This window comes from Somniosus microcephalus, chromosome 25 (genome assembly GCF_052327205.1).
Source record: "Somniosus microcephalus isolate GS21.2 chromosome 25, FLI_Smic_1.0, whole genome shotgun sequence".
Taxonomy (NCBI): Eukaryota; Metazoa; Chordata; class Chondrichthyes; order Squaliformes; family Somniosidae; genus Somniosus; species Somniosus microcephalus.
This window is the reverse complement of record NC_141011.1, coordinates 10,828,239-10,840,755: the sequence shown is the minus strand read 5'-3', so window position 1 is coordinate 10,840,755 and position 12,517 is coordinate 10,828,239.

Below are 12,517 nucleotides of genomic sequence, written 5' to 3'. Positions count from 1 at the left end.
AGTGTCTTACCGTTCCTCCCAGGTCATGCAAAGCTATGTTCATGGTGGAGAAGCTCCTCTTCTCTTCCAGCCACAGTTGCTGTTGCCTGTCAGTTAGTCGCGGCTCCAGACCACACATGGAAGCTGTAACCCGGGTAAAGTCATGATTTGGAAGGGTTGGCTAACGCCGGCGCCGTTGCTGATGCACTCTGAACGGCCAGTGTTTGGGGAGGCTGATGGAAAGCAGGTTTATTCCACCGTCAGCTGCTATCTGTTGCTAGGCTCCGGATTGCATTTGAGAGATTTGCCCTGTCAGTTTCAGGGGGAGGGAGGGTGGCAGAAATTGATGCAGCCTTCAGTGACACCTTGTGGCACAAGGCAGTACCGCCCAGCACCCTGGGCTGGGGCCCTCTCAAAAGTCCACTCCTTCCTCCTCACCCAACGCATCGGCAAAGCGCTTTGCAATTTCTAACTTAATAAAGTAGTAGAAGCTGGAAGAAGGGCGGAACAGCCCTCACAGCAACTTCAAAGAAACGACGTCAATTGTAGCCTCATGAATCAATCCCTATTCTAATTACATTGTGCACAGCTCTCCTTATAACAAAACCTTTATAGGCTCATCGCGAAGCAGGAGTTAAGCCTCAGTGAGAGAAATTAACCCATTACTAACCACTGAAACGTTTGCTTTGATATAAACAGTTTCCTTGCTGCATTTGTCAATATGGATTGAAGTTTTGAGTTAAACCATCTGTTTAAACAAGTGGCCCAACCAGAACAAGGTGATTGGCCTGGTGGGCAGGATAGATGTTGAGAATCGAATTAAAGGAACTGATTAATTTAATAGGGACCAGAGGTATAATTTACACTTACTATAAATTGGGATTTAGCTGAAGGCGCTCTTTTGGTTGAACCAAACATAAACAAATAGACTGTAACTAATTAAACTTTAAATAAACCTTAACAAATCAAATTAAAATTTGGTTGTCCAAATCAATTATGCACTCCAGTCCCCCCGGCGCCCACCGGTCGCGGAAGTACTCGAGCGAGCTGGCGATTTAGCTGAAGGCATGGGCTTGTATGAAGCACGCGACTATTTTTCACCTGTGCCCAGTTATGCCCTGCTCCTCCCCGTTTGGCCGACAGTCACTTGCCAACTGGACACCCTAGCCCTTCCAGTGCAAGGACACCCTCAAAGACTCCCTGAAAAAGTGCAACATCCCCACCGACACCTGGGAATCCCTGGCCCAAGACCGCATAAAGTGGAGGAGAAGCATCCGGGAAGACGCCGAACACCTCGAGGCTCTTCGCCAGGAGCAAGCGGAAGCCAAGCGCAAACAGCGGAATGAGCGCACGTCAACCCAAGCACCCCACCCACCCGCCCCTTCAACCACAGTCTGCCCCACCTGTGCCAGAGACTGTCGGTCCCGCATTGGACTCATCAGTCACCTGCGAACTCATTTTTAGTGTGGAGCAAGTCATCCTCGGTTCTGAGGGACTGCCTAAGGAGAAGAAGAAATGGAGACCCTAACCCTTCCAGTGCACAGTGGGAGTGGGGGTTGAAAAGACTGCAGACAAGATCACTGTTTCCCATTTACAACCTGGATAAAGAAGCTCAAATCAAAGTGGTCAGACATACAGATGAAGAGCTGGGGCCTCTGAAATGAGCTGGAAAAATGTGCAGGCCGGGAGCAGATGGGATTGAACGTGGTGAGTGTCGGGTGCTCGGGAGGAACTTTGGACCAATGGATCCCAATGCTCTCCACCACTGGGGGTTTCCTCGTGTCATGTCTGGGTCTGTTGTAGACTGATTGATTGACAGAGATTGATTGGCATGATTAGTGAACAACTCCATTATCATCGTATCAAGCGACTACCAGGTGGTAGAAGGCAAACTAGATGGACCTTGGTCGTTTTACGCTTGGAAATCCTACGTTCCGATAAGTGTAAAGCATTGCAGAATGGAAGGAAAAGTGGACAAAATGCATATCCATGAATAGCTAAGGGCAAAGTTGAGAGAATATCTAAAGATTTAAAGTAATTGGCAAAAGAACAAGAGGTGACATGAGGAAATATTTTTTTTGCGCAGCGAGTAATTATGATCTGGAATGCGCTGCCTGAAAGGGCGGTGGAAACAGATTCAATAGTAACTTTCAAAAGGGAATTGGAGAAATACTTGAAGAGGGAACATTTGCAGGGCTACGGGGAAAGAGCGGGGGAGCGGGACTAACTGGGGAGCTCTTTCAAAGAGCCGGCACAGGCACGCTGGGCCGAATGGTCCCTTTCTGTGTTATATCATTGGATGATTCTCGGATTCTATGGGCGGCAATAGACTTGGCACTTAGCACCTTCAATCACTGCAGAGCAGTATTTAACAAAGTAAAAAGAATAATGAACTAAATGGTCAGATGAGTAGTGTATAGATCAGAAGGTGCCATACTGAAACTGTATAGTGCTTTGATCAAACTGCACCTTGAATATTGTGCCCAGTACTGGTCAGCAAAACACAAGAGAGACATTCGGTCTTTGGAGGTAGCGCAGGGAAAAGGGCTGAAACTGATCCCCAGCATCAGAGAACATTGGAACATATGTAACAGGAGTAAGCCATTCAGCCATTCAATTAGATCATGAATATCAGATTAGAACTCAGTTACCAGGAAGGACCAGACAAACCAGGGATTTTCACCCTTAAAATGGGGTGACAAAGAGGAGGTGTAATGGAGGTATTACAGACTGTAAACTATGTTAGAAGAAGTGAGTCTGAAACACTGCTTCAAGCTGAGGTCTGGTGGTATAATAAGGGGATATAAGTTAAAACTGGCCAAGGGTGAATGTAAGACTGATGTTCTTCAGTCAGTGCTCAATATGTGGAGCTTCTGAGCAATGAAGGCAAAAACCTTAGAATTATTTAAAAATAGTGATCTACAGGTACAGCAGACTTTGGGTTGTTCTGGATTAAATAGGCTACGAATGGATTGGATGGCATTCTTGCTCTATATCTATCTTGTGATCAACACTATCTTCTGTGAGAGAAGGGTTAAGGAGTTGACTAAAGTTATAAAAGTTTTTTTCCCCCCATAGAAGAATAGTTTCCAATAAGCTTCTTCTAATTTCATCCCTCCCTTATCAGAATCTGTAGTCAGCGGATTTCCATCCGATCTGTTTTGATCCAAGAAAAGGTCAGGATAACCTCAAAGCCCAAGGACATTGTCTGGGTCAGAGCATTCTCAGAACAGTCAGAGGTTGTGGTTCACATTGGTACCAACGACATAGGTAGAAAGAGGGATGAGGTCCTGCAACAAGAATTTAGGGAGCTAGGTAGCAGATTAAAAAGCAGAACCTCAAAGGTTGTAATCTCTGGATTACTCCCGGTGCCACGTGCTAGTGAATATAGGAATAGGAATGCATGGCTAAAGAGCTGGTGCAGGAGGGAGGGCTTTAGTTTCCTGGATCACTGGGTTCATGTTTCTGGGGAAGGTGGGACCTGTACAAGTCGGACGGGTTGCACCTAAACTGGAACGGGAGCAATATCCTTGTGGTGAGGTTTGCTAGTGCTGTTGGGGGGGGTTTAAACTAACTTGGCAGGGGGATGGGATACGGAGTGGAGCTATAGTAGGGGGTGATGCACAGCCAAATATAGAGGAAAAAACAAGTCAGTCTGGAAGGCAGAGCAAATATGTAACGGCACAAGGGAGTATGGCAAGGCTGGATGGCATTTATTTTAATGCAAGGAGTCTTATGAGTAAGGCAGATGAATTGAAGGTGTTGATGAACACATGGGAGTATGGTATTGTTGCTATCACAGAGACATGGTTGAGGGAGGGGCAGGACTGGCAGTTCAATATTCCGGGGTATAGAATCTTCAGGCGAGACAGAGGGGGGTGTAAAAGAGGAGGGGGTGTTGCAATATTAATCAAGGAGTCAATTACTGCAGTAAGGAGGGATGATATCTTAGCAGGTTCCTCTAATGAGGCCATATGGGTAGAACTTAAAAACAAAAAGGGGGCAAGCACTTTGCTGGGAGTGTACTATAGGCCCCCAAACATCCAGGGGGAGATAGAAGAACAGATATGTAGGCAAATCTCAGAGAAGTGTAGAAATAATAGGGTAATAATAGTAGGGGATTTCTACTTCCCCAATATTAACTGGGATAGTCAGAGTGTGAAAGGCTTAGTGGGTGCGGAATTCTTAAAGTGCATCCAGGAGAGCTTTTTGAGCCAGCATGTAGAAAGTCCTACAAGAGAGGGGGCGGTACTGGACCTAATTCTTGGGAATGTAGCCGGGCAAGTGGTAGAAGTGTCAGTAGGAGAGCATTTTGATGACCGTGACCATAATTCGGTGAGATTTAAGGTAGTCATGGAAAAGGACAAAGATGGACCGGAAGTAAAGGTTCTAAATTGGGGGAAGGCCGATTTTAATATGATAAGGCAGGATCTGGCCAAAGTGGACTGGAATCAGCTACTTGTAGGAAAATCCACATCAGAGCTGTGGGAGTCATTCAGAAAGGAAATAGAGTACAGCGCCGACATGTTCCCATAAAGGTCAAGGGTGGGACCAACAAGTCCAGGGAACCCTGGATGTCAAGGGATATACAAGAATGGATTAGGAAAAAAAGGGAGGCTTTTGGCAGATACAAAGGACTAAAAACAGTGGAAGCCCTAGAGGAGTATAGAAAGTGCAGGGGGGTACTTCAAAAAGAAACTAGGAGAGTGAAGAAGGGGCATGAAAAAACACTGGTGGGCAAAATAAAGGAAAATCCCAAGGTGTTTTATAAGTATATTAAGAGCAAGAGGATAACCAGGGAAAGAGTAGGGCCCATTAGGGACCAAAGTGGCAATCTGTGTGTAGAGCCAGAAGATGTAGGTGAGGTTTTAAATGAATATTTTGCATCTGTGTTCACTATGGAGAAGAACGATGTAGGCATAGAAATCAGGCAGGGGGATTGTGATATACTTGAACAAATTAGCATTGAGAGGGAGGAGGTACTAGTGGTTTTAGCTGGCTTAAAAGTGGATAAATCCCCAGGCCCAGGCGAGATGTATCCCAGGCTGCTGTGTGAGGCAAGGGAGGAGATTGCAGGGGCTCTGACACAAATTTTCAGAAACTCTCTGGCCACAGGGGAGGTGCCAGAGGACTGGAGGACAACTAATGTAGTACAATTATTCAAGAAGGGTAGTAGGGATAAACCAGGGAATTACAGGCCAGTGAGCCTAACATCAGTGGTAGGGAAGTTATTGGAAAAAAATTTGAGGGACAGAATTAGTCTCCACTTGGAGAGGCAAGGATTAATCAAGGATAGTCAGCATGGCTTTGTCAGGGGGAGATCATGTCTAACCAATTTGATAGAATTTTTCGAGGGGGTGACTAGGTGTGTGGATGAGGGTAGTGCAGTTGATGTAGTCTACACGGACTTCAGTAAGGCTTTTGACAAAGTCCCGCATGGCAGACTGGTCAAGAAGGTAAGAGCCCATGGGATCCAGGGCAATTTGGCGCATTGGATCCAAAATTGGCTTAGTGGCAGGAGGCAGAGGTTAATGGTCAAAGGTTGTTTTTGTGACTGGAAGCCTGTGTCCAGTGGTGTACCGCAGGGATCGGTGCTGGGTCCCTTGCTGTTTGTAGTGTACATTAATGATTTAGATATGAATGTAGGAGGTGTGATCAGTAAGTTCGCAGATGACACAAAAATTGGTAGAGTGGTAAATAGCGAGGAGGGAAGCTTCAGGCTACAGGATGATATAGATGGGTTGGTCAGATGAGCAGAACAGTGGCAAATGGAATTTAACCCTGAAAAGTGTGAGGTGATGCATTTTGGGAGGGCTAACAAGGCAAGGGAATACACAATGAATGGTAGGACCCTAGGAAGGACAGAGGATCAGAGGGACCTTGGTGTGCATATACATAGATCCCTGAAGGCAGCATGACAGGTAGATAAGGTGGTTAAGAAGGCATATGGGATACTTGCCTTCATTAGCCGAGGCATAGAATATAAGAGCAGGGAGGTTATGATGGAGCTGTACAAAACACTAGTTAGGCCACAGCTGGAGTACTGTGTGCAGTTCTGGTCACCACACTATAGGAAGGATGTGATTGCATTAGAGAGGGTGCAGAGGAGATTCACCAGGATGTTACCTGGGCTGGAGCATTTCAGCTATGAAGAGAGACTGGATGGGTAGGGGTGGTTTTCCTTAGAGCGGAGAAGGCTGAGGGGGGACCTGATTGAGGTGTACAAAATTATGAGGGGCATAGATAGGGTAGATAGAAAGGAACGTTTCCCCTTAGTAGAGGGGTCAATAACCAGGGGGCATAGTTCCAAGGTAAGGGACAGAAGGTTTAGAGGGGATTTGAGGAAAAACTTTTTCACCCAGAGGGTGGTTGGAATCTGGAACTCACTGCCTGAAAGGGTGGTAGAGGCAGGAACCCTCACAGCATTCAAGAAGCATTTAGATGAGCACTTGAAACGCCATAGCATACAAGGCTACGGACCAAGTGCTGGAAAATGGGATTAGAATAGACAGGGCTTGATGGCCGGCGCGAGCACGATGGGCCGAAGGGCCTCTTTCTGTGCTGTATAACTCTATGACTCTAATTGATCATCAGGACTCTGAGCTTCACCTGATGGAGACACCTAATGTCAAATCCCAGTCTCCGAAGGGAGCTATCCCTATCTAACCCAGGCAATGAGAAGACCACATCATAATATTTTACATTCAAAGGCAGATTCTTCTTTTGAACGTATAAAAGGAAAGGCCTGAGAAGCTTTATATCGATTTAGTAATTTGTAATGAATTATCAAGTCTAGAATGACGATTGCAATCCAGACTGGAACCAGATTGGTGTGGGACTGGAGTCACATATAGGCCAGACTGGGTAAGGACAGCAGGTTTAATTCCCTAATGGGCAGATGTGGAAAAGGAAGGGGCAAAGGGTAGATCACTGAGGGTGTGGTGATGGAACGAGAAACCATTGCTGGAGATGCCATGGCTACAATTGGTGAGAGTGAAACCAAGTGAAAGTTGGAAAGACAGTGTTTGGTAGTAACACATGAATAGCAGCTTGAAGAGTGCCTTTAGCATTCAACTTTGATGTGCTTATAAATACATAAAATTGACAAGGTAATTGGTTGATATATTAACATGTGACCTAGTCCATCAAACAATGGGCTGCGTTTTTGGGATGCTGCAAATATCTTGTTTGAAACACTGATGGTCACTGGATTAACATTTAAATACCCTGTTGCCAGCAAGGAGAACCTGTACCTCAACTAATTTCTGAATAAATGAACCATTCCCTGTATCTGGAGCCTGAGCATCTCCGATCAGCCATTTTGAACTCCGTGAAGGAGCAGCCTCCATTTTAAACTTCATTACTCTTGTTATCTAAGCCTATAAAGACATAAAATTCCTAATTTTGTCAGTGTTATCTAACACTTATTGGCAGTTAGCTGTCAACATAATAAAGCTCATTGGATATTGCTTTAGGAAGATCAGAGAACAAAAACATAACCAACAGTGGTGTCCGCTGTGGCTCAGTTGATCACACTCTTTGTTCTCAGTCAGAAGGTTGTGGGTTCAAGTCCCACTGCAAAGACTTGAGCACAAGATCCAGGCTCACACTGCAGTACTGAGGGAGCACTGCACTGTTGGAGGTGCCGTCTTTCGATGAGATATTATATCCAATCAGGTGGATGTAAAATATCCCATGGTGCTATTTTGAAGAAGAACTGGGGAGTTTTCCCTGATGTCCTGGTGAATATTTATTCCTCAATCAACATTATTAAAAATAGATTTTTTGGTCATTATCAAATTGCTGTTTGTGGGACTTTCTTTCCTTCTTTCCCTCTTCAGCTGAAGCCAATGACATGCAAATGACTCTTGAGAAAGGTCAGATGGGTTTGTTGAGTTCAAAGAGCATTTGGCAGCAACAGATGTTCTCTGGTAGGAGTTGAAGGAACAAGCTATGTCCGAGAGAGTTAAATAAAGGATTAAATATTTCCCCTCCACATTTACGTTATTATTTGTGGGTCGGGCATGTATTGATTGTTAGGGTTTAAGGACCATCCATTAGGGGAATAATTTTGCCAAAGTACAGGGAGTTCTTTCTTTGACCCTCCCAAATCATATGATAAAAAATAATTTGTTACTCAATAGTACGTGTGCAGCATTAAACATAACCCTTGCCCTGTACTCTTTTGGTATTATTGAAAGCCAAGAAAGAAAGAACTTGTATTTAGATAGCTCCTTTCATGTCCTGTGCACACTTCAAAGCCTGAGTTACTATTGAAGTGTAATCACTGTTGTTTTGTCGGCAAATGCAGAGGCCAAATATGGCGCAGAGCAAAGTCCCACAAACAGCAGTGATGCACAGGCGGCTAATCTGTTTTAGGTGGTGCTGGTCAAGGGATAGATGTTGGGTAGGACAGCGGGAGAACACCTCAGCTCTTCTTTGAATAGTGCAGCGTGGGATCCTTCACATCCAATTGCACAAGCAGATGGGGCTGCGGTTTAATGTTACCTTCGAAAGGTGGTACCTCTGACAGTGCAGCACTCCTTCCTGAGCGATAATTAGGGATGGTCCATTAGTAAGCTTTGGCCATCAGTAAATTCCACATGACCATTATGAATAGTTCCTCCAACAAAGTAATAAAACTACAGCTGATAAACAGAGATGTGATTTACTGTGGCTTCCTGACCTGGGAATGCTTAACGCCAGCACTGGATATGGGGAAAAGACGAGTGACCATTTTGGGGAAATTCATCACCAGAATCTAATTGCACCAGAAACCTAAACCTACCTTTTCTCTTTTAGCCTGCTGACCGACCTAATTTTTAGCAGTTTCTGTCTCTGTTTCCTATTTACAGCATATACAGTTTCGTTTTTAGCTGAAATGGTGGCTGCCATCCAATCGAACTATCTCAATGGTCTCAGTTACTTTGGGGTGCCTGAGGCCTGAGATTCCTGGGAGGAGCCGTCACCTTGCTCAGTACTCACTCACTATTTAGTCTCATTATTCCTGGCTCAGTTCAGCCTCATCCCACCCTCCAGACTGGACAGTAGATCAGGGAGGATATCTACTGCCGTTTCCACATGCATCTGCGTCGAAGGCCAATCGGCCCCCCCTTGCATTGTATTGGGGAAGGAGAGGTCCTCTGCTTGATGTGGCAAGTTCTTTGGAAAAGCTCCTCGGATTTTGCAGGAGGGGATTGTCTGCTCACGCAGGTGTCCTCATTGCCTGTTCTGCCTGGAGGGTAGATATCCCTAAGTGTGCCCTGATACTCTGTTACCATCTGTAGATAATTCAACCCAACAGTTATCTTCCTCATTGCATTCTATTTCTTTTTAAGCCATGAATTCAGTGAGCTTGTGCTGTATTCGCTTGGGGTCAGAGGTTAGTGCAGCGGAATGGGAGGATACAAATCAGTGGTGGCCGACGATCTTTTGGACTGGTGAGAAGCACGCCCAAACAAGCCAGCTTGTCCCCATGGCAGCCGGCCCTTTCCTGTATGCACCTATCCCCTGTGCCGCAGCCCAGGGCACCAGCCGATAATCTGGTTGCCATTTTCAGGGCGTTTTCGCGATAAAACGGCACAAAAAACCCCCCAAGAAAGAACAGAGAGCGACCTCACCATCAAAATGGGGAACCGTCAGCCCCTGTTAGTCCCACACACCCCTCGGGCTGCCAACTCTGGTTTGACGTATTTGATGATTGTGACATTTGACCACATGGCATTCGATCACATGACACCGTGCATGTGATGTGTAATCATGTGACATTTGCCCACTGTTTGCACATGTTGTTGCATTTACCTTAGTTGAGCATCTAAATATCATCGAGACCCAAATAAAATATTTAGGGGGAAAAATTGGGTTGGTTTGCGCCTCTCGTTGGCGTCCTCGTCATCGCCGTGTGCAATGCCCCGCTTGCACCCCATCCGCAAACTTCCCATGTGCCCCATACCTATCAGCAGACACTATGTGCGACAACGTCAGGCGGCGGTTTGGCGGCGGCGCTACTTAATGGGCGGGTATCAGGCGGCCATTTTTATTTTGGCTGACTGCCAGCACCTGCCCCCTTTTGCTTTTGTATGCGGGGTGCCGGCCGCGATCGCTCAGCTCGGCACTCCTCTCGCGTGCCGGGCTGTTTTCCCGGCACCCCGCTCCCCGGTGGTCCAGCAGGGCCCCGGTGCGCACAGCGCTAGGCCCCTCCCCTTTAATCAGGGAAGGAGGTCTGCAATGACGTGGCGCTAAGTGCCGCCACGAAATTCAGTAGTAGCGCCCCAAGCAGGAGGTTGAACACTTTCCAGTAGCGCCCCAGCTCCTGCTTGGGGTGCTAGTACGGAATTTATGGTGGGGGGGGGCGCAAACTTTTTCAGGGTGCTAACCGGCGATGTTAGCACCCCAAAATGGGCGCCACCCAATTTTCCCCTCTTGGCATTTTGTCTTATAGTGAGATGAATAACATCATTTATAAATCAAAGAACATAAAAAATAGAACAATTTAAGGATAAGTAATATTTAAGTAAAAATACTTCTGCAATGTTTCTACAGTATTGACCGCAATGAGAAACACCAAGTCAATATCACTGACTCAACAAAAACATCAGCGATATAAATAATGTCTGACCAGAGTTTTGTGCAATTTTATGACTTTTTACAAAACACAGCAAGTTATAAAAATAATAAATAAAACCAAAACCGAACCTAATTCACTTTACTGAATCCCACACCCACCACTGAAGCTCAGCTTCAGGGAGGTGAGGCTCCGTCCTCGGAGAGAAGCACCAAAGCTGCCCGACTCCCGGAACATAACACATTATACAACAGCACACATCACAGGCTGACATCAGCTCTCCCTCCCTCCAGTTTGTCTCTCACTCTCTCACTCTCTCTCTCTCTCCCCAGTTTGTGTTGCTTTCTCGCCCTTTCCCAGATTGTCTTGCACTCTTTGGGCTGGATTTTCCCTGCGGAGGCGGGATGGTGGTGGGAGAGCTGGTTGGCGGTTTCCGGTCCCGCTCCCGTCTGCAACCATTGTCTGAAAAAGATTTTACCTTGATTGGCCTTGTTAAGCCCGCCCTGCGGGGTTCCTGGCCAATTAACAGGAAGCGGGCCTGATGACATCATTTGATGACGCGTCATCAGCCGGTTTCCTTAAAGGGACCACGGCCACATTGATTTTTGACAGTTGTGCTGTCAGTGTTCTACAGCATTGAGGTGCTGCAAACACTGACAAGCACTGCACAAAGGTGCAGGGCTGCACCCAGGCTCTCACATGACTCCCTCCATATGCTTATGGAGGGAGTCACAGCACGCAGGGAGGTTCTCTTCCCTTCCAATGGGCGGAAGAGACCTCCCCAGGACACCAACGCAGCCTGGTTGCACATTGCACAGGAGGGCACGAGCAGGGATGTCATCAGGAGGACCAGGCTGCAGTGGCGCAAACCTTTCAATGATCTCAGTGGATCACGAAACGTTACTGCAAAGCCACACTCAAACTCACCCTGCTGTGCCTCTCATCACATCCCCATCACTCTGCCTTCCCTACCCTACCCCTGCACATCCTTACTCACACCAACTTACCTTGCACCTCCACCCATCCCTCTCTATCTACATTATCACTTCCCCATCTCACTAGCCACCCCTCACATTGACCCTCATCCTACTGCAAGCATACCAACTAACAACACACAAGGGTAGGTGTTGTATCCGTGTGTTAATAGAGACACTGAAGGCAGGAGTTGGTTTCACAGGTGTTTACTGAACAAAGTCTGGAGGTCAACTAACTGATACAACACAATATACAGGCTTATATAGCCCGAGTGGCCATTACCGGCATTACAGTACACAGGGGGCTCTTAAAGGCACATACACTACAATTCCTCCCCTTTTAGCCAACCAGTACATAATATTTTAAGTAATCATTAATTACATGTTACAAGAACTATAATCTACACATTGCTGCAGTTAATCAATTATAAGTCAGTCTCTCTGGAGGCTTCCTGACTCGGTCCGGATAACGCCTCAGTGGTGTAGTAGTTTCTGGTGGTGTAGTAGGTTCTTTTGGCAAGGCTGATTCGGCTTGAATGCCAGTGTCGGGTTCATCTGGTTCCAGTATCACCGGATCGGAGGTAGATACTATGGGTATCTCTACTTCATCATTAGGTGTATAGAGTTGTGGTGTAGGTTGTCCCTTTTCGGATGACTCTATGATCTGGTCAGCATGGCGCCTTATTATGCTTTCTCCAATGTCCACGGTATACATCAGCGGTCCTAGTCGTGTGCAAATAGTTCCAGGCTGCCATTTCTCGGTATGGTAGTCCCGGGCCAAAACTTGTTGACCTATCTGGAAGGTTCTAGTTGGCCTTTCATTCATGCCTTGAAATTGCCGGTTCTCCACGTCCCTTCTGATGTTTGGCTTGATCAAATCCAGCCGGCATCTTAGGCTTCTATTGAAGAACATCATGGCGGGAGTTTGGTTTGTAACCATATGTGTTGCATTCCTGTATGCAAACAAGAAGTTATCTACCTTATGCTGAAGTTTTATGTC